The 25274-nt window shown below is 39.8% G+C and overlaps 1 long non-coding RNA gene across 1 annotated transcript; it reads right to left on the bottom strand.

Moving 5' to 3' along the window:
* Positions 1-674: 674 nt before the first annotated feature.
* LOC132223265 (uncharacterized) lies at positions 675-10607 on the bottom strand. Its single transcript, XR_009450457.1, has 2 exons — positions 10468-10607; positions 675-2167 (listed from the first exon to the last, which is right to left on the bottom strand). It is a non-coding gene; the product is annotated as an uncharacterized LOC132223265 (long non-coding RNA).
* Between the last annotated feature and the right edge of the window lie 14667 nt (positions 10608-25274).

Raw genomic sequence — 25274 nt, 5'->3', positions numbered from 1 at the left:
AGAACTGAGAGATAGCATCAGTGGCAGAGACTTGACTTCCACATGATGGATATCATCTTCAAGGGTTAACAGTGAGGTTCCTTAGAACAGCTTTGCAGGTAGCAGATGTTGCCAAAAGGAAATAGAGTATGAGAGAGAAAACATGGCAATCATGTAGTGACTATAGCAGAAATGTTGATTGCAAACACCATTGCTCCACTCCCTTCACCTCACCCCTACACTTTGGAGGCTCCCAGCAAAGTTGTAAGAAATACTGGAAGTCCCTTTAGCAAGCCGGGGTGGGAATGAAAACTATAGGTTCTTGATGTTAATAGACGGTGTATGTATCCACAGGCTGGTGAGGCCTAGAGGCAATTTGGTTAACTACATGTACTTGAATTCCCTTATATGTGCTTTTTAAATGTTTCTAGCTTTTTTTCTAAGTGTCTATTTTTAATCTGAATGTAAGTTCATTGAGAACAGAGATAATGTATTTTGTCTCTGTTTTTTTTTTTCTCTCTGAGACTTAAAAACTATGTTTGTCCTGTAGAAATCCCTTTGCTTCCATTTCATTCCATCTCCTTCCTTTATCAAACATCCACTGATGTGCAGGAATTGTTCTCTAGTAACCTTAACCACTGGGCCTTCTCTACCTTAAGTGCTTAATGGAAACAATTTTATCCAAAGACAATTGCTTTGTTAGTGTCCAAATACTAGCATTTTATTTTTAATGAATAAATTGATTGAGTCACAAAGTATGACTGCTTGCTTACCTGCTTTCATATCCAATAACTGGTATGCTCCACAATACATTCTATAATGAATCTATATATCATTTAGTATATTTCATTTATAACATCCAAGAAATTTTATATTTTTAATTGTCAGCACTACTTAATACATACTCTTTAAAATTATCACATTCATATTATAACAATCACTTTACCTTATCAAAACAAGTATACATACAGCACTATCACCAGACAATAATTCTGCTTCAAACATAGACAACATTGATTAATATTAACTTCAGGCAAGCCATAAATGAACAAAATTTCAGAGGGTGAAGTAATTGAATGTTTGGAAGTTGATTTACTACCCCTCCTTTTAAATAAAAAACACACATTGCTTACAGTTTAACACACTTATTTTCTAATAGTCAGTACTTAAAATATCAGCCACATGTGCCAAAATTATAGTCTTTCTTCTTCTCATCTTCATGACCAATATTAATGGCCAAGAAATACTAGTAAACTACCACATCATAAGCCTGATACTAAACAAAATTTCTGTCTGTGTATTCATCTGCCCACCCTTGGTAAGTACATGAGCAGTACAGAACTTCTATTTACCCACACCCCCCACCAAATCAAAGGTTAAGAGTAAATAAAACATAGATGTCAAATATGTGATAGCTTTGCTTTCACTTTACATCAAAGAAACCTACCGCCAATTGCTTATAACCTGTAATAAAACTGTAGGCAGCACACAAACAATGAACAGCTTAACAGATCAGCTGCATGAACTCTTGCTTTGAGAATTCATTGTACAATTGTCATTCTTCTCTCCTTTCACTTCATGTTGTTTTGCAGCATGTCATTTTGCTGCCAGTGGTTTTTTAATACATGTTATTTCACTTCTTATTATTTCATGTCTAATTTCTTTATTCCTTCTAATGTCATGTTTTTTTTTTCATTTCTTGTTACATGTCATGTTGCTTTGTTGCAGATGGCACACTTCATGTCAGTTTATTGCATTTTTAGGTAATAAGATCAGGAAAGCTCTGAAATATATATTTCTCCTGATCTCTTTGATACTCTTCCTGGGCTGTCTGCAGCTTTCGACCTTTCAGCCTCCACTTGTGGAAACAGTACGTCACAAAGGAAGTCATTACCAATGAGAAAATAATCATCAACACTATTATCAAGGCCACTGTGGAGGAAAGTGGAGCCTCCAGATGGGTGACTTCAGCCTGTATGGTTGCATTCAGCTTATCAACATTCTCAGAGTCCTCAGAAATCCAGAAGGTAGGCATGAATCCTAAATTGAAGGGTGATCTCACTGGAAAAAACAACAACAATGAAACCGTTCCCCTCACAGCTTCCTGGTTTGAAGATGGTGCAGAAGAGTGGACTTGGATTCTCTGTTCAGGAAAATGGCAGCAACCTCCACTAGGTGGCCTCAGGATCTGGTTTTGAAGAGAGTGGAGTCAACTTTCCATTAATATTGGACCACTGAAATTAACTTTCTTAAAAGTTTTAAAACCCCAAGAGTGACTGCAGCATACACAAGACACAGGCAGTTCATTGATTAACTAGAACAGGGTATACTCATGATATTTTAAGAGATATCAGCAGAACCCTGTCTCCTTTCTTTTGGATGTTAATACTCATAGACTTTGACAACAAGGACTTTCCTTAAAGGCTCTTTAATGAGAAACTAAGCATTTTCTAAAATTATAGAAAATTGGGCACCTATAAAAATAAACCAGGCCCAAATAGTATGTATTTGGTAAAAATTTTAACTCTAGTTAAAGGACCATATTATCTAAAAGACAAGGTAAAATAGTCATTTTGGAAACACACCAACCCACATAACCTATGGCACACAAGAGCACAATACTATTTTCAACCTCCATTCTAGAGTAGTTCCCTTGAGTGGCTGGTTTCAGTGTGAGAAATGTAATGATGGACTTAATCTAGAACAACAAATTTTAAAATAATGTATGCTTAGAAAATACTTTATATTTTTCAAAAAATTGCTTATATACTGTCATTTTCATAATTACCACCTATCATTACCCCCAATACCTCTCTGTAACTCCACCTAAATTTGGACAGTCTGAGTAGTAGCTTTTGTTTATGGAATAACAACTCAAGCCATAATCATATTTATGTTTAAAGTTTTATCTATTTTTAGAGTGAGAGGAAGGGGGAGAGAGAGAAACATCTATGTGAGAAACCTCTATTGGTTGCCTCCCTTATGCATCTTGACCAGGGATCAGGCCTGCAACCTGGGTATGTGCCCTGACCGGGAATCTAACCAACAACCTTTTGGTGTATGGGAAGACTCTCAACCAACTGAGCCACACTGCCAGGGCAGTAATCAGGTTTTTAATGCGAATCTATAGCATAGTCCTCTCTGCAATGGAGAACTGACTGTGATTACTAATGAACTGTGTTATTAAGCACTTTCCAATTCTAACACACTCTTGTTTACTATAAATTGGCATACTATTATTATTAAAAGAAGTAAATTAAAGCTTTCCCCTAATCAGAAGCACATATGCTCCCACAATGTTAACTTTCAAAATAATTTAAATGCTGGATTTTAGAGAAGCTTTAGGGTAAGAAATATGGTACACCTTGATAAAAAGATGGTGAAAGGTTAACGTGGTGGTATACAAGCAAGTTAAATAGCCATCTCAGATGGTGGATAAAGAAAATTTGAATTTATTTAAGGAAAGGAGATGGGGGATGGGATATCCAAAGGGAAGGGCTGCATAGCACTGAGCCAAGGGAATATTAGGTTGATGATGGCAGCACCCAGGAGCTGGAATTTTATCCTTATATGTAGTCACTGGCTGGAAGCTCTTGTTGTCAGTAGGTCTTGGGGTTGAGTTGGCGGGCTTGAAATATGGATGGAAAGTGAATGTGTGATTAGGTGTTTTTAGGACAGTTTTAACTCCTTATATGGTCTGTTCCTGGTGTCCAGCAAGTTTTTCTGGTCTTTGTCCTCCTGTGGCAGAAAGCTTGGACAAGTTTTTCTTGGCCTTTGTTCTCCTGTGGCAGGAGGCTTACAAATGGCTGTTAAGGATTATATTGGCCTATAGTCCAAACAGATAGGATAGAGGATTTAAGGCTACACACCTGAGAAATAGTTAAAGTTATGGAAATATAAACAAAATATAGTCAAAATTCAAGATACAGGCAGTAAACATTATGTTCTACTGCCCAAAATGTACAACACAGTGCAGAAGTGCTACAGAAAAATGCTCCCATTAGTGACTCTAAGATATAGCTCAGAATAATCTCCATTTTGAGCAATTTATTTGTTTTGGTGGGTGCCATTTGAAAAATGCAGCTTTTGATAGTTCCTTGATGAATATGGGGGGTATATTTTACTCACATTCAAAGAGTTCAATGACAACACCATTATGTCATTTGGATAAAACGATAAAAAACTGAAAATGAAAATGACAAGGTAAGTTCATCTTTTGAGAGAGGAGCTGGGGTTCCATTGCATTGCATTTCAACAACCCCTATGCCTTGTAACTTCTCCTTTTAAAGTGACCCACTTATCTTGGTAGAGCAAGGCAGGCAAAATGGAAGACTTACATTTCTCTTCTCTGGTTTGTGCAGATACCAGAGGGCAGAGATATTTTGAGGCCCTCTGTATGTTCTTCCCCCAAAAGGCCAATTTATTCTTTAAAGAACATAACCCCCTCCCTTTCCAGATCTGTTTCTGGCTTCATTAGTTGGAGATATATCTTGGAGTTTCATCAAGTCATAGAATCCTAGACTGTCATAGCTGGCAGAGTCTTTAAGCAGTTTCCCTTATTTTTCAGTTTAAAAGCCTGAGAATCCAACTAGGAAGATGGGAGACATGTTTAGCACTTTCAAAGTGATATTCTGCCTGCAGCAGAGAATGAAATACCAAGTTTCCAATACCAATTAAGTCATGGATTAAGATTCACTGTGAAGTACTTGTCTCGATTAGAGAGCTGCTGCTGAGCTTGCTTTGGCAACCAAGGGAAGTAGTGTGCTTCAGCAAACCCTTTTCAAATTACCTTTAAAAACTTTCCCCATTCATTAGTCAGAGTGAGACAGGCCAGTAAGCCAGGATAAGTAGAATAGGAAAACTGAGACAGATAGCTGAACAAACTGGCAGAGCAATTTACAGCAGATATAGAAATTCACATCCCTAGAGGTAACATCTAGGCCTCAGTTGTATTTAAGCTCCAGTTCTAGAAAAGCAGCAAAACAGGTGGACTACACCAGGACCAACAGCAATGACTAATGACTCCCTGCCTTGACACTGGCCAATCAGTGGAGACCATGACCTGGAAAGGACACACCTGGAAAGCAAATGAATATTCTGCTAAAACCCTCCCCTGAGACCTCCCCTAAAATTCCAGCCTACAAGAGAGATAAAAGCCTCAAAACAAAAAATTCAGCTCACCCTCTCCATCTGGGTTACTGCCCCTGTCATTTTCTTCCCCCTATTCTTTCCTCTCTTCATGCCCCTAGGAATATATCTCCTAAACTCTATTTCCCCAAGAGACTTGCAACCAGGGGAGTAATGGGTAGTGGCAGCTCATCCCAGACTACTAGTCTGAATCTGTTCCCAAGGCCCCCTTTTCTCTGACTTTCCAGAGAGCTAAGGAAGCCCAGCCTAGGCTCTCCTGTTGCTGCTTCTATGCTAAGCCCTACCTTGTTGTAATGTTCCCGGCTTTAGTAAATTTCTTCTAAAATTCACCTGGACTAGTGCTGTGAAATTCTTCCTGCACAAAGTCAAGAACCCACATACTATTGGTTGGCCCTAAGCAGACCTGCTCAGGGCCAGGTCCCCTTTCCATAACAAGAGCAGTCTTGGGTTCATGGAAGCAGATCTTATTGGCTGTGCAATCTAGTTTGTGGCCAAGAGCTAGTCACATCTTTTCTGTTCAACAGACCATGGAAATCATGGCAACCGATTTTGGCTCTATCAGGAGACTACAATCCGCAAAAGAATTTATGTCACCAGTTGTTCTGTGCCAGGGACAACTTATCAGATGGTGGTTTCTACAACAGAATAATCTCTTCTCCATTTATAATATCTTCAATTAAAATAACAAGCTCATTAAAATTAAAGTAGCCTGGCCCACATGGCTCAGTGGTTAAGCGTCAACCTATGAACAAGGAGGTCACAGTTCTATTCCCGGTCAGGACACATGCCCGGGTTTCGAGCTCGATCCCCAGTGTAGGGCCTGCAGGAGGCAGCCAATCAATAATTCTCTCTCATCAGTGATGTTTCTATCTCTCCCTCTCTGAAAATAATAGAAATATATATTTTAAAAAGATTAAGACATTTTTTCTCAGAAAAAAGGCAAAAAAACCCCAAATAAACAAAAAAAGGTCCCCATTTAACTATCTGCCCAGATCCCATCTTTGCCCTCAAAAACCGGAATCTTATTATTGTAATGGAGTAGCCCACAGAAGGAAAATAAACCCAGAGTTCCTTCTCTTTTCCATGCCACTGTCAAATCACATGAATGAACAATTATTTATATCAGGAGGGGCTTTCATAATTAGTTATACAAGTCATTCACTAAAAGTACAGATTTGGTTTTGGATAACAGAAGAAATATAATGAAATTTTAAATGAGCCAATTAGTGATTTTATTATGTCTATGCAATGTCCTGTCCCATTTCCTCTGTTTAGCCAAGTTTAAACTCTAAAGAGAAATTCCAAGAAAAAGAGAATGAGGGTGGGAGTGGGGTAATTGAAGGCCTCAGATTTATTCCTTGATTTCAACAAAAACTCATGTAACTAAAGTGTGTGTGTGTGTGTGTGTGTGTGTGTTGCATACAAACAGAGGATACAGAGGGTTGGGATTCAGCTACAGAAAAATAGAAGGCCTCCAGCTTCCTTGCTTCAGTACCCTGCCTCAGGTACCATTTTGAAAGTGAGTCCTATCAGTGTAGGTATCACATGTTCAAGTCAATTAGCTTGTTCTTTTCTCATTCCTGAAATACAGCAGCATCTGAAGTTTCCAGAAACTTTGTGAAACCAACTCAAATTGATCACTTACTAGTGCCTCTAAGGATATGCTCTGGTCTTCACTCCCTTCTTTCATTCTCTTCTTCTATACCCTATGACTCCACCCCAAGGAAAAATAGCTCCCATACTGTTTATGAATAGACGAGCAAGAAAAAATAAAAAAGGAAACAGAAAACAAGACTCCATGGCCTAGCCTTAGCCAGTTTGGCTCAGTGGACAGAGTGTCGGCCCTAGGACTTAAGGGTCCCCAGTTCAATTCCGGTCAAGGACACATACCTCAGTTGCAGGCTCTATCCCAACCCTGGTTGGGGCATGTGCTGGAGGCAACCAGTCCATATATCTCTCTCACATTGATGTTTGTCTCTCTCTGTCTCTCCCCCTCTCTGAAAATCAATGGAAAAATATCCTCGGGTGAGGATTAATATGGGGGGGAATAGCCCCTGAATTGAAAAACAAAACAAAAAAATACACAAAACTCCATGGCCTAAAACTTTCTCTTTTATATATGTTTGTAAGAGTAATTGGTGGTTATTATGTGTCTGTTTTAATTTTACTTAAGCATAGGTGATAATAAAAAATGTCTTTCACCTAACCTGGGACTAAAAAGATTTTCAAATGCAAATATTAAAACAAAAACACAAAATATGGCTACCCTTAAAGCAGCCTAGCACTAAAGTATTAAGTCTGCAGTCAAGTTTTCTAGGGCTACAGTTCTCTAAAGTAGTGCTGCTAAGAAGGAGCAGGTACTAGCACACTACTTACTTCAGTAGTCTGATGTTGAGCTAGTCTTCACTTAAAGCCACTAGAAAGGAAGATGGGACAGCCAGGGTTGCATTGCAGGTCTGGACATGGTTAGGGACCATCTTTGAAAACCACACGTTGAAAATTACTGTCACCTCTTTATTCTTCCACAACAATCTGTAAATCTATTTCCTTACCTAAGTCTAGATATATTGCTTTAGCAGATCAATTCCCTCCCCCAACCCAAAATTAGCTTCTGACTGTACCATAAGAGTGTGTGTGTGTGTGTGTGTGTGTGTGTGTATCCTTCTTATGAACAGAGCCCTGCATCTCTGACTAACCTAAATCCCACTTTATACAGGAGTAGAAACTGAGGTGGGGCAGTGGCTCCATAACTATAATGGTTACCTATCTGTCCCACCAGACCATGCCACTGAACTGTCATTTCTTTTTGAATCCCAGCTCAAGTCCTAGTCAGGGTTGAGTCTTAATAGTTACTTGTTGATGGAAAATGGAGGTAATGGGTACTACGAGAGAAAAATTATTACCACTCCCAAGTCAAGGAATTGAAAGTGCATTGATAACTGGGGTAGAATAAGATATTTTTTAATATATTTTATTGACTTTTTACAGAGAGGGAGAGAGAGGGATAGAGAGTTAGAAACATCGATCAGCTGCCTCCTGCACACTCCCTACTGGGTGTGCCCACAACCAAGGTACATGCCCTTGACCGGAATTGAACCTGGAACCCTTCAGTCTGCAGGCCGATGCTCTATCCACTGAGCCAAAATGGTTGGGTCTAGACTCTAGAATAAGATATTTGCTTTCAAGATAGGAAGATAGGAGTACTATACTGTCCTAGCCTAGTGAAGGTAATGAGGAAGGAGGGGGGCACAGTCTAGGATTCAAAAGGAGGAAAGAACTGGGGCGTATAACCTTCCCTAGCTCTACCCTTCCCAGGGTACCTTAGGTCCAATACAGATGGCCTAGACTCAGAGCACTATTCTCCCCTTCAGGCTTCCATCTCCTGGGCCATTCAGATGGTTGGTGCAGCTGCTACTGCTGTCAGAGGAAGAGGCCAGTATGGATGAAAAGGGGCCACATGCTAACTTGGCTAGCTAAAGTAACCACAAAGGATAGTCTGAAATGAAAACTTTTTTTAAACTAAAATCAGTTTATGGTGGGTAGTCATGTCCTAAGGCAGTATTTTTCCCTAACAAAGGTTAATCTTCACTTTAACTAAACCTGTCCATTTGTCTTTTTGCATCTAAGATAACTTGCCCGGATTAACATGCCTTTGCAAAAACAAAGTAATTTCCCTTTTTCTGGATGCCTCAAAGTACAGGCACCTCTCTGTGGAGACCACAAATCCTCTCATTGTTACTGAGTTAATTGTTGACTGTTAAACTATCCTGTACCCACCTAAGTAAAAGAAGTTATGTATCTATCATTTTACTCTTTATCCATTCTCAGAGGTTTCTCCCACCTCCCTAATCTATCACCAATGGGTTTCATGTAGCCCAGAGAGGGAGAGAGAGAAACATCCATGATGAGAGAGAATCATTGATCGGCTGCCTTCTGCACACTGGGGATTGAGCCCGCAACCTGGGCATGAGCCCTGACTGGTAATAGAACTGTGACCCCCTGGTTCATAGGTCGATGCTCAACCACTGAGCCATGCAGGCCTGGCCTCTCCTCTTTTGATTATAATGTATAAAACAAGGTGCAAAACTGTCATTCTCCAGAGCATTATCTCAATCCTGTTGAGATTCTGCTTCCCTGCAATTGTCAACAGTTTGGCTCAAATAAACTCACAAAAATTCTTCACAAGTTTGAATGTTTCTTATGTTAAAACTAGATAAGGATCTGGAATGAATAAATGCCATCTTTAACCTAGGCCAGTATGTTTGCCTGCTCTGCTCCACCACACCCCACCCCACTCCACCCCTCCCTCAATGTGAGATGAAACCTGTGTCTCAAAAGCACTCTCAGGTTCTGGCTGGGGGGATCACTGGCCCTGGGCTCCCGGAGGGTTGTCCACCCCCATTCCAGGTGGGGCATGGTCTCTCAGCTGTTACCTCAAGGACTGTATTGGGATAGAGGGCCCTCCTGAATGTAGATTGGAGGCTTGGCAACCGCTGGATGACAGAATTCCGGCGGCATCACGGACCACTACTGCCCTTCTCTTCCCTGCCCCCTCCCTTTCTCCCAGGCATCCCAGAGCAGACGCATCTTGGGGAGGGGTGGCCAGGAGGAGCCTAGGCACTCTGGGAAACCTTATCAAGCAAGTTTGGGTCCCACTGCCACACGTAAGGCCCAGGAATCCTATTGGACACCCGCCCAATTGGAAGAAACCAGCAGCTCTGCGGTAGGGCCTTTTGACCCAAGCTCTGTCCACAGCTGCAGCTGGATCCGCAGCCGGTGCCAGGGGAGTGAGTGCCCCAGAGATAAGCGCCAGACCCCGCCCCCATATGTCGGTCCCCTCCGCATTTTTAAAAAGGCCTCTGCCCCACCCAGCGGGCTCTAATGCCGTGCCTCAAGTCCGCAGTCCTCCGCACCGGTGCGCCAGCCTTTCCGCCATTGTCTTTTCCGCGCTTTCAGCAGCATTACTAGCTGGAATCAGCGCGAGCCTGAGCCTAGTTCTTGCAAATGAGGAAACTGAGGTTTAGAGAGGTTAAGGAAGGCTCTTCTCTCAAGGTTATACTGCAAGGCTGAGGCTGGGTTGAGGAGAAACCCCAGGTTTTTGCACTCCCAGTACACAGCACTTTTCCCATAGAGTCCAACGCCACCTCCCTGAAGCCTCAAGCTCTCAGCAGTCCCCACACGCACAAACCGGATCCATCCTTACAAGTGTTTCTTAAAGCATAAAACTCGCTCTTTACCGCTAGACTCCCGCTCCCTCCAGCCCAGCTCTTTTCGTCAAAGCCAAAGCCCCACCACCCACCCATGCACCTTTTCATCTGATGGGTGAGCGGGGCTTACTACCTGTGCAGTTCATGTAATAAGGCACTGAGCTGGGCTCTGGATGACGGCTCTGATCCGAGAGTGCAGGGCTGTGTGTGTTGGAGGGTGGCGAGATGCCAACAGGGGGACTGCTGCAGCTAGAGAAGCTCACTCTTGGTGCCGACTCCCTCAGCAACTGAGCGCAGCCTAGAAATGTTTCAACTTTATTTAGGGGAAGGTGGTCACGTGGGCGCACCCAAGAAAGGGGAAACCAGGCGAATGAAATGAGGTCAAGGCTTCCTGGCTGCTTCCGCCCTGCCCCTCCCCGCCACTGCTAGCCAGAAAGCGGGGCACGGACTTCAATCAGGGCAGGAGAGACTAGTTTATTCCAAGCTTTTGCCCATTAGGAAGTGGAGAAACAAGTTGAGATTGGGGCAACAACCGGTTGACAACCTCCAGGCTCTGGAGAGAAGCGCATCCATCTGGGTGGACCTTAACAACGGGAACCCTGGTGTAATTCGTTGTTTTATCCCTGAGTCTAAAGGGTGCCTGACATAAAGAGGGCGCTGGGTAACTGCTTGTTGAATTGGAAAGAATTTTCAGCATAGGTGCCCTCTGCTGGGAGCTTTGGACGTCCCTTGCGGTTCCTGGAATCTTTACTATCCTGTACCTCTCTTTCTGAACTTAACCAAACATTGTTATAGGCGGTGGAAGGGCAGGAGGTGTTAGACCAGTGGGGTCAGATCAAACCTGGGTCCAGAAACCTCAGTACTTGAGTTTTGGTTAGGAAAAAATTCAGAGCCAAGACTCAAACTATAAGAGAACATGTGTTTATAAAATCACAAAGTAGAATAAGTAATTTGTAGAAGAAATGGACTTGGGAAATAAGTTATAGAGGTAAAGGAAGGGCCCTTGGAGCTTGGGACTGAGGAAAGTAATGGTAACAAACCTAGGGACAGGAAAGAGGTAAGGGAAAGGTAGGGGTATCTCCCAGAAGAGAGAGGCGCTGGGTCCTCCATCCTAAGGGTTTTAATGATGAAGATTTTAGGGGAGGTCCCAGGGGAAGATCTTAATAGAATATTCAACAGTTTTCCAGATGTCTGTGGACGAAAGGGGCCACATGCTGACCTGACAAGCTCAGGAGAGGCCTGCATGGCAGTTTTGCAGACTCGGAGACCTAAAGTAACCACAAAGGACGGTCTGAAATTAAACCTTAACTAAAAGCAGTTATGGTGGGCAGTTCTGTCCTAAGCCGATATCTTCACTGATAAGGTCAACCTTTACTGTAACCGAGCCTATCTGTCTTTTTGCATCTATGATAACATACCCTTGAAATGTCTGGGTAACTTGTGATTTCCCTGTATCTGGAGCCCCTGGGGCAGGGCCAGGTGTGCTGGGCCCAGGACAGATGCAGCAGATTCTTTCATTTATCATGTTAATTGTTCCTGCACCCACCTAAGTACATGTCCAACATTTTACTTTTTATCCTATCACAGAGGTTCCCCCCCCCTTCACTTAATCCCACCTCCTTAAATCTGTCACCAATGAATTTCATGTATAAATACGGATGTAACCCTGCCATTCTCTGGAGCACTATCTCAATTCTTTGAGGTTCTGCTTCCCGGCATATGTCGACAGTTTGGCTCAAATAAACTCACAAAAATTCTTTACAGGTTTCAATGTTTTTTTTACGTTAACATGTCCTTTTCAGGGTCTAGGTATCCACTGGTTGATTGGTCATTGCCAAGGAAGGGGGTCACTATCCAAATGCAGCGGATTCTGAAGTCACCTGTGGCTGCTTTTGCTGCCTTTCTGGGTTTGGAGCTGAAATACAATAGAAACCTAGATATTATCTCTAAGGAGGAAAGGTCAGGGGATCCAAACTGCATGACCATGGATATGCTAGGGGAGGAATGGTCACCCTAGGGGTGAGGTCCCACGCTACAATTTGTCCTTTGTTAGGCATTTGGGGCTTTCAGCCCTGGTGACCTTTCTGTACCTGGCCCATTGTCCTTGCTCTGATCATGTCTGTATAATTAATTGACTACCACAGTCTCACATTGAAGGTACCCTTCCCCTTTCTATTCCTCTCAGCAGTGTCCAATTCCTGAGATTCTGCGTGGGCATGCTGAGATAAACATGACCAGTGGAATGAAGCACCAGCTAATCTCTTCAGGGTCCTAAAGCATTTTGTGTCCTCCTCTTTGTCTGTCAGGCTAAGGACTGAGACAGAGACAGATCATCAGAATCAGAGCAGACCTAGGGTTCAAGTTCTCCAACATCTTCAGTTTATAGAAAGACAACCCACAGCCCAAACCTCATTTCCTTACCCACCCAGCAGGGATCACTAATGCTCACCTTTAATGGAGCTCCTAATTTCATTGTTTCTAGATAATCTCAAACGATTGTTCCTGCAAAGATGCAAGAACAACCCCTTAATTTAAGGAAAAAGATAGCTTTAGTAGATGAGCCTCCTCAATACAAAGAAGGAAATATCTTTGATGGAGTTGGAATGGGGAGAAACTCAGCTCTTCCACTTTGTGAAATTGAGAAAATGCATATTTGGGAGGGTTAGGAATTCCAAGCTTAATTTTATTCATTTGTCTATTACTGCTAAGGTACAGCTGATGGGAATGCAGATATCCATAGCATTCCATGGGTCATTTGATTTCACACCTTTATAGCCTATAATCTTTTGTCTGAAAGCCACTTAGGTTTGTTATTTTTCAAACCTAAGATTTCTGAGACTGCTGGAGGTTCTCAGGTTTGACAAGACATCTATATGAGAGATCCTAAAGTCTCTGGAGACTCTAACACAATATTGAATAAACTTCATTTCTGGAAAATTATTCATGTGGCTGATATTCTTGTAGTATGAATCTGGCAAAAGTGGCTCACATAACTGCTTCAGTAGCCACTGGTGATGAACAGTAATATTAGGAGAGGGAGACAGAGGCAGAAGGCCTTGGGCTATTTAATTTTAGTGCTGCTAATAAGAGGTATGCCTATGACCTTTAGAAATTTACTTTAGAAGAAATTGGACATGAAACAATAAAAAGTGAAATAAGATGAAATTAAAAAAAAACAACCGGCAACAAAATGATATACTGCAAAACAGCATGAAGTGAAAGGAGAGGAGAAGAATGATAATTACACAATGAATTCTAAAAGCAAGAGTCCATGTTGTAGCTGATCATTGTTTGAAAGCTGCCTACACTTTTATTACAAATTATAAGCAGTTTGGTGGTAGGTTTCTGTGTTTGTTGTTTTGTTGTAAAGTGAAAGCAAAGCTATCACATATTTGACATCTACATTTTATTTAATCTTAACTTTCAATTTGGTGGGGGGTGTGAGTAAATAGAAATTCTGTACTGTTCATTTACTTACCAAGGGTGGGCAGCTGAATACATAGAAATTTTGTTTAGTATCTGGCTCATGATGTGGTAGTTTATTAGTATTTCTTGGCCATTAAAATTAGTCATAAAGATGAGAAGAAGAAAGTCTATAATCTTGGCACATGTAGCTGATATTTTAAGTACTGACTATTAGAAAATAAGTGTGTTGAATTGTAAGCAATGTGTGGTTTTTTTTTTATTTATTTAAAAGGACGGAGGGGGAGAAAATCAACTCCCAAACATCCAATTACCCCAGAAGTTTTGCTTATTTATGGCTTGCCTGAAGTTAATATTAATGTTCTCTATGCTTGAAGCAGAATTATTATCTGATTATAATGCTATATGTTTACTGTTTTGATAAGACAAAGTGGTCATTATAAAATGAATAGGATCATTTTAAGGAGTATGTGTTAAGTAGGGCTTTAAACTTTATGATGGGTTACAGCTTCTGCTTTGGTCTATACAAGCCCTGAAGAAGATAGTTAGGTAACATAAGGGTATACGGTTATTTTTGTATTTCAGAAACTCAGCAAGTAAATGTTAGCATAATATGTTGAAAATCTTGTATGGACATACTTATAATAAAAAAGTACTTGTTGTTTATGTAAATAACAGTTTTTTTTCTTGGGATAGCCTATTTTTATTTGCTGTATCTGGTAACTCTTGCCCTGAACCACCATGTAACAAATCTGAATACCTGCTGGACATACCAGTGAGCTTGCCCTGAGACTACGTGGATAGAGAGAGGGACTCAGTTGATTCCAGCCTTCCAAATATCTCCTTCAAAGTACCAAACATATGAGTGAAGCTATCTTGGACCCTCCAGTGCAGCCTAGCTCCCAACAGAATACCACTGACTGACCTCAATTTGCACCTAAGGAGCAAAGAAATTGGCCATTCAAGCCCTGCCCAAATGACTCACTAAGTCATTAGGCATAATAAAAGCTGTTGTTTTAAGCCACTAAGTTTTGTGGTGCTTTTTTATGCAGCAAGAAATAATTCCTATGAAGAAGATCAAAGTTGGAGGAATTGCTCCATTACATATCATGATTCAGTTTAAACACATAGTAACTAAGGCAGTGGGGTGTTGGTGTAGACAGAAAGGCTTTTAGATCAGAATAGGAGGCCCAGAAACAAAGCAAGGCATATGTGGATTATTAATATATGACAGAAGTGGTATTCAAAATCAATGGGGAGGTGATGGAGTCTTCAATAAATGATGCTAGCACTATTTCCATATGGAAACACACACACACACACACACACACACACACACACACACACACACACACAGCAGGTACAGATCTAAATCTGAAAAGATAAACTTTAAATATTTTAGAAGAAAATATAGGAAACACCCTTTCTGATCTCCAGGAGAAAGAATAATTACTGAAACAGGACACAAAATTCACAAGGCATAGAGGAGAATACATTCAACAACTTTAAAGTCAGAACATTCTGTGCTGACAGATGAGCAAAGTACAATGACAATCCATAGACTGGGAGAAGATATTTTTAACACATATAGTCAACAAAATAAATACTAAATATTAATGCTAATCAATAAAAAAATCAATGTAGTAGATAAATGGACAATGACAGGGATAGGCAATTAAAAGAGGAAAAATAGTGAATATCCAATAAATATAAGAAAAGATACCCAAAATCATTAGTAACCAGGGAAAGGACAGTTAAAACCACTGTGCATTAACCTTGCACCCCCTTTGGATTGATAAGCATTAAAAAGTCCTTAAATATTGAGTATAATGAGGATGCTTGGAAAATGGGTATTCTCTGACACAGCGGGTTGGGATACATTATGGTAAACCAATTTGGAAAGAATCTTGGCATCATCTGGTAAAGTTTTTAATGCCTTAGAAAAACTCTTGCACACATATATGAGAAGACATGTGCAAGGATGCTGAAAGCAGCATTGTTTGAAATGGTGAAACAATTATAAACAATGTACATATTTATCAACGGAGGAATAAAATTGCAAATATAAATTGCTGTATATTGATTTGATGAGTTATGATACAGCAGTAAAAATGAATGAGTTAGAGCTACTCTTAAAAACAGGGAAAAGAAGGGACTGTTGGGGACTGTCTGACCAGGCTCCCCTGACTGGGCAGCCTCCACTGCTGCTGAAATCTCTCCCAGAGTAACCAGCTCTGCCATGGAGACCACGCCATCTTGAAGGGGAGAGTGACTGCTATCAGAAGCTTATACAGCCTGGGTCTCTACAACCACAAAACCTAGCAACCAGCTGTGAACCCAGGAACACTGGGTCTCTAGCAGCACAAATACATGGACTCAGATGAGCTCTGCACCTTCTCACAGAAAGGTCAGATTTTGCCTAGGAAAAGGAGAGAGAGAGCTACAAAACCAGACACTCAGAGAAGAGAGATCATAGGGAGACAAAGAAACAGCCCGTATATGAAAGAAAAGGACGCATCACCAGAAAAGAAAGTAAATGAAGTGGAGGCAAGAAATATGTCAGAGAAAGAATTCAGAGAAATAGTCATAAGATTGCTAAAAAGAAAGGAAGACAATATGTGTAAAAACCAAGAGGAAATGAAAAAAATGGCATTGCTGCTATAAGGAACTCAATAGAAAGCATCAACAGTAGACTAGAAGAAGCAGAGAACCGCATCAGTGAGCTAGAAGACAAGATAGTAAAAAATACCCAAGCAGAGCAGCATCTGGAAAAAAATACATAAAAAACAGGAGGAGAGCCTAAGGGAACTTTGGGACAACACAAAACGAAACAACACCCGCATAATAGTGGGGCCAGAAGGAGAGGAAACTGAGCAAGGAATAGAAAACCTGGTTGAAGAAATAATGACAGAAAACTTCCCTGATATAAGGAAGAAAAAACTCACACAAATGCAAGAAGCTCACAGAGTCCCAAACAAAATGAACCCCAAAGACTGACACCAAGGCACACTATAATTAAATTGGCAAACACCAACGACAAAGTAATAATCTTAAAAGCAGCCAGAGAGAGACAGAGAGTTACCTACAAGGGATCCCCCATCAGACTGGCGACTGATTTCTCAACAGAAACACATCAGGCAAGAAGGGAATAGAATGAAATATACAAAGTCATGCAAAGGAAGGGTCTGAATCCAAGAATACTGTACCCAGCAAGGCTATCAATCAAAATTGAGGGGGAAATCAGGAGCTTCACAGACAAAAAAGGACTAAGGGAGTTTATTATCACCAAACCAGCAATGCAAGAAATGCTAAAGGGTCTGCTGTAAAAAGAAGAAATAGGAAGTGAAGAAGGAACACAGGTGTAAACAAAAAAAATGGTGACAAAGAGGTACTATCAATAAAAACTTTAAATGTAAATGGATTAAATGCCCCAATCAAAAGACATAGGATAGCTGAGTGGATAAGAAAACATGATCCATATATCTGCTGTCTACAGGAAACCCACCTCAGAAAAAAGGACTCATACAGACTGATGCTGAAGGGATGGGAAAGGGTTTTTCAGGTGAATAAAAATGGGAAAAAAAAGCTGGGGTAGCAATACTTATATCTGAAAAATTAGATCTCAAAGTGAAGGACATAACAAGAGATAAGGAAGGCCACTTCATAATAATAACGGGAGCAATCCCACAAGAAGAAATAACTCTAGTAAACATATATGCACCCAGTGCAGGAGCACCCAAATACATAAAAAAAACTTCTGGTGCCCTAGCCGATTTGGCTCAGTGGATAGAGCGTCGGCCTGGAGACTGAAGGGTCCCAGGTTCGATTCTGGCTAACGGCACATGCCTGCGTTGCGGGCTTCATCCCCAGTAGGGGGCATGCAGGAGGCAGCCAATCAATGATTCTCTCTCATCATTGATGTTTCCATCTCTCTCTCTCCTTCTCCCTTCAACGCGAAAATCAATAAAGAAATATATTTAAAAAATGTCTGGAGTCTATCAAGGGAGAGATTGACAGCAATACAGTCATAGTAGAGGACTTTAATAACTCACTATCACCATTGGACAAATCCTCTAAACAAAAAATCAGCAAAGAAACATGAATCCTAAATGACTCACTAGATCAGATAGAATTAATTGACATTTTCAGAACATTTCGCCCCAAAGCCACAGAATATGCATTCTTCTCAAATGCACATGGGTCATTTTCAAAGATAGACCATATATTTGGTCACAGGCAAAGTCTCTTCAAATTCAAGAAGATTGAAATCATATCAAGCATCTTCTCCGATCACAATGGCATGAAACTAGAAATCAACTACAATAAAAACAATAAAAAAAATCAAACACCTGGAGGCTAAATAGCATGCCATTAAACAATGACTGGGTTACCAGAGAGATCAAAGAAGAAATAAAAAGCATCATGGCAAGAAATGCCAATGAAAACACAATAATCCAAAATCTATGAGACACAGTGAAAGCAGTCTTGAGAGGGAAGTTCATAGCTCTACAAGCCTACCAAAAAGAACAAGAAACAATAGTAATAAATTACCTAACCCTACAACTCAAAGAGTTAGAAAGAGATCAACAAGAAAAGCCCAGCATAAGTAGGAAGAAGGAAGTAATATAGATCAGAGTGGAGATAAACGACATAAAGACCAAAAAAATAATACAAGATCAACAAAACCAAGAGCTGGTTCTTTAAAAGGATAAACAAGATTGATGAACCTCTAGCCAGGGTCACCAAGAAGTAAAGAGAGAAGACTCAAATAAACAAAATCAGAAATGAAAGAGGTGAAATAACAACCGATCCCACAGAAATACAAACGATTATGAAAAATACTATGAACAACTCTATTCCAACAAAAAGGACAACCTAGACAAAATGGACATATTCTTAGAAAAATACAAGCTCCCAAAACTCAACCAAGAAGAATAAAAACACTTGAATAGGTCGATAACTACCAAAGAAATTGAAACAGCGATCAAAAATCTTCCAGTAAACAAAAGCCCTGGTCTGGATGGCTTTACAGGGGAGTTCTACCAAGCATTCAAAGAACTAAAACCTATCCTACTCAGACTATTCCAAAAAATTCAAGAGGAAGGAACACTTCCAAGCTATTTCTATGAGGACAGTATTACCCTAATCCCCAAACCAGATAAATACATCACAAAAAAAGAGAACTACAGGCCAATATCCTTGATGAACATAGATGCTAAAATCCTCACCAAATTCTAGCAAATCGGATTCAGCAATACATTAAAAAGATCATACACCATGACCAAGTGGGATTTATTCTGGGGAAGCAAGGATGGCACAATATCTGCAAATCAATAAATGTGATACATGACATAAACAAACTGAGAGACAAAAATCACATAATCATATCAATTGATGCAGAAAAAGCATTTGACAAAATCCAACACCCTTTCTTGATAAAAACTCTCAGCAAAGTGGGAATAGAGGGATAATACCTCAACATAAGAAAAGTCCTATATGACAAACCTACAGCTAACATCATACTCGTTGGGCAAAAACTAAAACCATTTCCCCTAAGAATAGGAACAAACCAAGGATGCCCACTTTCACCACTCCTGTTCGACACATTATTAGAAGTACTAGCTATAGTGATCAGACAAGAAGAAGAAATAAAACGCATCCAAATTGGAAAAAAAGAAGTAAAACTATCCTTATTTGCAGATGACATAATACTATACATAGAAAACCCCAAAGACTCCATCCAAAAACTACTAAACCTAATAAATGAATTTGGCAATGTAGCAGGATATAAAATTAATGCCCAGAAATCTATGACCTTTTTATACACCAATAATGCACTCACAGAAAGAGAAATTAAAAAAAAATCCCATTTACCATTGCACCAAAAAAATTAAGATACCTAGTAATAAACTTAACCATGGACATAAAAGACCTGTACTTGTAAAATGACAGGACATTGAAAAAAAGAGATAGAGGAAGACATAAACAAAGGGAAGAACATCCCATGTTCATGGATTGGTAGAATCAACACCATTGAAGTGTCCATCCTAGAGCAATCTATAGATTCAATGCAATACCTATTAAAATAACAACAGCATAGCCCTAGCTGGTTTGGCTCAATGGATAGAGCTGTCAGGCTGCAGACTGAAGGGTCCCAGGTTCAATTCTGGTCAAGGGCATGTACCTTGGCTACAGGCACATCCCCAGTAGGGGGTGTGCAGGAGGCAGCTGGTCAATGTTTCTCTCTCATAGATGTTTCTAACTTTCTATCTCTCTCACTTCCTCTCTGTAAAAAATCAATAAAATATATTTTTAAAAAAATAAATAACAATGGCATATTTCAAAGATCTAGAACAAACTCTCCAAAAATTCATCTGAAATAAAAAAAGCCCCCAAACAGCCACAGCTGTCCTGAGAAAGAAGAACAAAGCTGGAGGGATCACAATATCAGACATCAAACTATATTATCAAGCCACGGTCCTGAGAACTTGCCTGGTACTGGCACAAGAACAGACATTTAGACCAATGAAACAGAATAGAGGATTCAGAAATTGACTCAAGCCATTATACTCAATTAATATTTGAGAAAGGAGGCAAGAGCATACAATGGAGTCAAAACAGCCTCTTTAATGAATGGTGCTGGGAAATTTGGTCAGATACATGCAAAAAAATGAAACTAGATCACCAACTTACACCATACATCGAAACAAACTCAAAATGGCTAAAGGACTTGAATATAAAATGGGAAACCATAAAAACCCTACAAGAATCCATAGGCAGCAAAATTGCAGACATATGTCATAGCAATGTCTTACAGACACAGGTCCTAGGGCAAGAGAGACTAAGGAGAAAATAAACAAATGGGACTACATCAAAATAAAAAGCTTCTGCACAGCAAAAGAAACCATCAACAAAACAACAGGAAAGCCCACTGCATGGGAGAACATATTTGCCAATGTTATCTCTGAAAAGAGTTTAATCTCCAACATTTATAGGGAACTCATACAACTTAACAAAAGGAAGATAAACAATCCAATCAAAAAATGGGCAAAGGACCTAAATAGATACTTTTCTAAGGAAGACATTCAGAAAGCCAAGAGACACATGAAAACATGCTCAAAGTCACTAATCATCCGAGAGATGCAAATCTAAACAACAATGAGGCACCACCTCACACCTGTCAGAATGGCTATCATCAACAAATCAACAAATTACAAGTGCTGGAGAGGATGGGAAGAAAAAGGAACCCTCCTTCACTGCTGGTGGGAATGTAGACTGGTGCAGCCATTGTGGAAAACAGTATGGCATTTCCTCAAAAATTTAAAAATGGAACTCCCATTTGACCCACTAATACCACTTCTAGGAATATATCCCAAGAAAACACAAACACCAATCAGAAAGGATATATGCACCCCTATGTTCATAGCAGCACAATTTACAATAGCTAAGATTTGGAAACAGCCTAAGTGCCCATCAGCAGATGAGTGGATTAGAAAACTATGGTACATCTACACAATGAAATATAGCACTGCTATAAAAAAGAAGGAATTCTTACCATTTGCAGCAGCATGGATGGAACTGGAGAGCATTATGCTAAGTGAAATAAGCCAGGCAGTGAAAGAAAAATACCACATGATCTCACTCATTTATGGATAATAAAGAATATTGTAACCTAATAAAAAAAAAGATAGATACAGAGGCAGAGAAGCATCAAACAGACTGTCAAATTACAGCAGGCAGGTTGGGCAGTGTTGGGGGGGTGGTAAGAGATCAATCGAAGGAGTTATATGCATGCATATAGGCATGACCAATGGACACAGAACACTGGGATGGTGGGGTGAGGGCATGTGCCAGGGGTGGGGGAGGCCAGGGGAAGGTCAATGGGGAAGAAAGGGAGACATGTGTACTACTATTATAATACTTTAAACAAGAAAATAAAATAAAAAATACAGAGACAGATCTTATAAGCATAATATTGAGTAATAAAAGCAGGTCCTAATATTATTTTGAATTATACAACATATAAAAATTTAAATGTGTACCAAAAAATGAAAAAAAAGATAGAACCACGTGCAATACGCATAAACCTTACAAAGTGTTGAATGAATATACAGAATAATATTGATCATATAACTCTATTTATAATAAGTTAATAACAGGCATCACTATATTACTGAGGGATTATTTTAGGGTGTCAGAAGAGTGGTTACCATCTCAGGTAAGAAGGTGTTGTGATGAGGAAGGGACACACGGAAGGTCTGTGGAGTGGATAGGGGCAGCTGATAATGTTCTATTTCCTGACCTAGGTAGTGGTTACATTCTCTACTTAATTGTTCATTAAACTATAAACATGTGTTGTATTCACCTTTCTGTATGTGTGTTCTATTTCAAAATGTGAAATGCTATACAAATTAAATGTCCAAAATGAGAGTTGATGAGGATATTTGAAAAAGGTATTGTTACATTTCTTCCTGTCTATAGCTATGTATTGCTTAAGGAAATGTGGATATGTAATGAAATTATAAAGACGTGCATAGAAATGATAAGCACCAAATTAAGGATAGTGATTATCCCTGAGGAAGATAGTAGGGTAATGTCATAAAGAAAGGGTCTTTGACTGTATTTTTAGCCTAGAAATGAGTGACTGGATGCTTGTAATATTTTTCAGTATTTCTTTGCCTGCTTGAAATTTTGCATAAAGTATAAAAATATCAATGAGAAGTCTTCTGCTATAATAGACATTCAAAGCCATAAAATTAAAAGAATGTGATCTCAACATGTGAATAGACAATTGCACCAATGAACAAAACAGTCTATCTGTGGAACAGAACGAAAAGTCCAGAACCAGACCCGTGTATGTATCAGAATTTAGTATATAACATTTCAATTCAATAGAAAGAAGATGGGGCATTTGGTAAAAGATGTGAGAATAAATTAGTTCTCTACCTGGGAATAAAACTAAAATTAAGCAAGATATGATAGTAGCTATCTACTGGTTTTATCTATCTAGCATCCCTTTCTCCTTCTTTTGGTGTAAGCATCCTTATTTTCCGTTGGGGAACCACTATGTCCAAGGAGTAGATTTCTATCTGACTATTAGTCAAGGTTCCCTAAACTCTCCTGACCTAGGTGGAGGCAGAAGATTCCAACTAGAGCTATCAGTCTCTTCACCTAGGAATTTGAAAATTGAGCAGTGTGAAAAAGGGTGAAAAATAGCACTGATTAAACTCAATGGCATTGTCCTGAATGGTTTCGACATTAGCTTCAGGAACTTAGATTGCCTGTTCTTCCTAAGGCTTGGATATTCAGTCTTTCCTGGGAAACTAGTAGCCCAAAGTATACAATGGTGAAATAGCTAATTATGTCATTGCCTCTGGTCATTTGTAACTCTGCCCACTGAAGGAAAGGTCTGGGGAACTGGGTAGTTGCTACATTACAACAATGTTAAGGGTATGAGGAATTTTGGGACTGAAGGGAGGCATGTTAGCTTTTTCCAAATAAAAGAGAGAATTAAAAGTAAATAAATAAATAATGCCCCAAAATTAAAGTTTAACTTGGGGTTTCTCTGACAATATAGAAAGGTCTCTTAGTTTCTGTAGCATGGAGTTGATATTGTTGGAAACCAAACTCAGAGACTGATTCTAAGGGTTGCTAAGTTATAATGTTAATAACTGTCTTCACAGATCCACCAACCTGACATTTTATATAGACAAGTTAGGGCATTAATTTGGAAACACTGGGATCCCAACAAATGGAATGGGGGCATTTGGAAGACCTAGAATATCCTGAATTGACAAAGCCCACCAACACATTGTGCATCCCTTACCTAAGAATGCTAACAATTCCCTCATGCATCACATGATTGTTACTCTGCTGGTAACCAGAATCAAAACCCAGTATGTCATAAAACATGATAGTAGCAAAGGAGATGGTTATAAGCATGTGGAGCTATAGGAGTTTTTGAAATTATCATATGAACTCTGGGAATTATTTATAGAAATAAATGTTGAGGTTTTCTTGGCTAAAAGGATTGAAATATAATTTTGGATGTGACTCAATTTAATGACATGGGCACCATTATTACAAATTCTGTACTGACAGTGCTATGCCAGACATTGTCTGTCAGCCCTTTAACTTGTTAGGGTTGGATAGTTCAAACTTGGATTTAAGCTTGACACATGCTACAAGTTATAAAAAGCTTAAAATCCCTTGGTATAATGTGTGTGTGGGGGGGATTTAGGTAGACCAGAATGCTGAATTAGATTTTGTTTTGAGTCCCTTCTGCTTTCTCCGAACAGGGTTCAAATTACCTCTTCACCAAATAACTTGAGGAAGTTGTTAAAGGAAGTATTCTAATATTATTTTTACAAAAAGCAGAAACAAAAACAAAATACCCCACAAAACTCAAAATTGCCCAACGTAATGCTACAAGCTATTGTCTGTCTAGTTAGAAAATGTTGGTGGGAGGAGCTATCATTAAAATGAGCAGACTGATCTAAGTGGCAATAGAAAGATCCCAGGGTGGCAGAGTCCATATGGCAGGATTTAACTGTCACAAAGAAGGTGTATTTACAATAATGAACAGGAAATTGGGTTTTGTGGTGAGATCTCTGGCCAATGTACATCGCTGAGTTCCCCTATGAATGGAATAAACACGAAATTTAAAGAATTCTTTAGTATATATTGATTTCAGAGAGTAAGGGAGAGCGAGAGAGAGATAGAAACATCAATGATGAGAGAGCATCATCAATCGGCTGCCTCCTGCTCGCCCCCTACTGGGGATTGGGCCTGCAACCTTGGCATGTACCCTTGACTGGAATAGAACCCGGGACACTTCAGCCCACAGACCAATACTTTATCTACCAAGACAAACTAGCTAAGGCTCAACAGGAAATTTAATACATTATTTTGTTTCTTTAACAACAAAAACAATAACAACAAAGACATCACAGTCCTTTTGATGTGGTTAAATGGAAGTCTGGCTTGAGTCACCATGCTAGAAAGGCATAGGTTCTCACCCAGTTCTCAGAAGGAAGAGCTGATTCTCTTGAATAAGTTCCAAGCTAAAACATCACAACTACATCTTGATCATTTTGCTCCTATTTTTTTTTTCTGAAGAGAGATAGAGATATTGACATAAGTAACTGAGCCCTGGGAAAAGAAAAATGCCCAAATTTGTGGACCTAGAATACCACTGTGGTCAGAATGGAGGCTTATGGGAAGCAGGGTATAGATGGAGTTTCAACCCAAGTCTTCCTTATGACAGTCCATTGAGACTGCAAACTCAACCTATGTATTGAAGGTTCTTTTCACCAATAGGCACACTCCCTTATATCTCTGATGGAATATTATGGCAGCAAACAAACAAAAAACAATTGGGAGCTGAAACACATTCATGAGTAATTGAAGACCACAGTATTACCATCAAAGGCTTGAAAGTTGCAGGACAGCTGCATTTCATCATGAAATGAACGCTCTATGACCAACCTAGGTATAAAGTGGGGGGAGTCTTGCACC

The sequence above is a fragment of the Myotis daubentonii genome, chromosome X (assembly GCF_963259705.1).
Source record: "Myotis daubentonii chromosome X, mMyoDau2.1, whole genome shotgun sequence".
Lineage (NCBI taxonomy): Eukaryota > Metazoa > Chordata > Mammalia > Chiroptera > Vespertilionidae > Myotis > Myotis daubentonii.
The sequence above is the reverse complement of the archived record's forward strand: the minus strand, read 5'-3'. Positions and strand labels throughout refer to the sequence as shown.